The 1,262-nt window shown below is 42.8% G+C and overlaps 1 pseudogene; it reads right to left on the bottom strand.

Annotated features, from left to right (window-relative positions):
- Positions 1 to 515: 515 nt before the first annotated feature.
- LOC109452322 (protein BEX3-like) lies at positions 516 to 849 on the bottom strand (annotated as a pseudogene).
- Positions 850 to 1,262: the final 413 nt, after the last annotated feature.

The raw sequence follows: 1,262 nt of genomic DNA, 5'->3' as shown, positions 1-1,262 counted from the left end.
TCTCCATTGGGCCTCAGTTTGCTGAGGCGCTCCTTTGTGAAATCCTGGGAAGAGAGCAGGGGAACAAACATTTTGACAGCTGTAAGGCAACAAAGAATGACTTAAAATTGTTCATCTTTGGACTGAGCTGATTTCTGTTATTTGGTCAAATTATCCAACTTAGTGTGTTTATTACTGGATATTGCTGCATCGATTCTTTTTCTATTTTTACAGCATCGTTTTGATCATAATCCAACTTTTGAACGAACAGCTATTTCTCTCTCTCTCTCTCTTTTTAATTGCTTTATTAACTTTACATTTTTCCATGCAAATGGGTGAAACTACTGTTGACAGAAATTTAAAACTGGGTGCCAAGGCAATCTCCAGTTAGAAGCTGGTAAGACAGAACCCACCTGACACATGGAAATTACATAAGGTTCACAGCAAACAGATCAGTAAAGGCATATGAGGAAATCCAAGGAAAAAGAAAACAACAGTGGGATTCACAATATTAATCTCATGGAAAATGGCAGGAGTCAGAGCATAAGGCAAAATTCATCATGATGGTCTTGGTGAGAATTCCTCCATACGGATACGCAGACAATTCCTCAACTGCAGCTCCTTAAGTTTTCTCCTGATTTCTCTCATCTCCTCTATCTACATTTCTATATCATCTCCACCTCCACCCATCCCATCATTGACCTGCCTATTAGGTATGGCCCATCAGAAGTTAGGGGCAAGTCGGCGAGCCTGTCCCCGTCTATTACTTCCTGCTAGCTGGTGGCCTTCGCCCCCTCCGAAAGGGCAGTCTTCCTCTGCATTCTACATGTGGTGCTCCATGTCTTAGATTTCCTGGTGGATATTTGCCATGATATTTTTTTCCTGGTTGTTTTTCTGGGCCTATCCTTGCTGTCTCTGCCTCCTCCCAATCCTTGTCTGGAGTACGCAGCCCCAACGCTTGGACCCGTAGACCTGCTTCCCTTTCCCCGGGCTGATGCAAGCCCACCATGCACAAGGTAGCGGGGATCTGGTCTATTTTTCTCTTTCTTAATGGTACTACTGTTAACTTCTCCTCGTTGGTATTAAGACATCATAAAATAATGTGTGCAATCATCCAACTAGGTAAGACATTTAGCAAAAGAATATGAGTGGGTTTTAACCGTGTCTTTTGTCTCAATGTGTGTGTGACCTGTGCAATCACAGAGGGCCCTGTACTTAAAAGGGCTTGTTCTTGGTTTAATGCTCCGTTGTGAAATATTAAAGAATTTTTGAGCAAGGGCTCC

Source organism: Rhinolophus sinicus, chromosome 4, assembly GCF_057876585.1.
Source record: "Rhinolophus sinicus isolate RSI-liver-muscle chromosome 4, RSI-T2T, whole genome shotgun sequence".
NCBI classification, from domain to species: Eukaryota; Metazoa; Chordata; class Mammalia; order Chiroptera; family Rhinolophidae; genus Rhinolophus; species Rhinolophus sinicus.
This window is presented reverse-complemented; position numbering and strand designations above follow the sequence as displayed.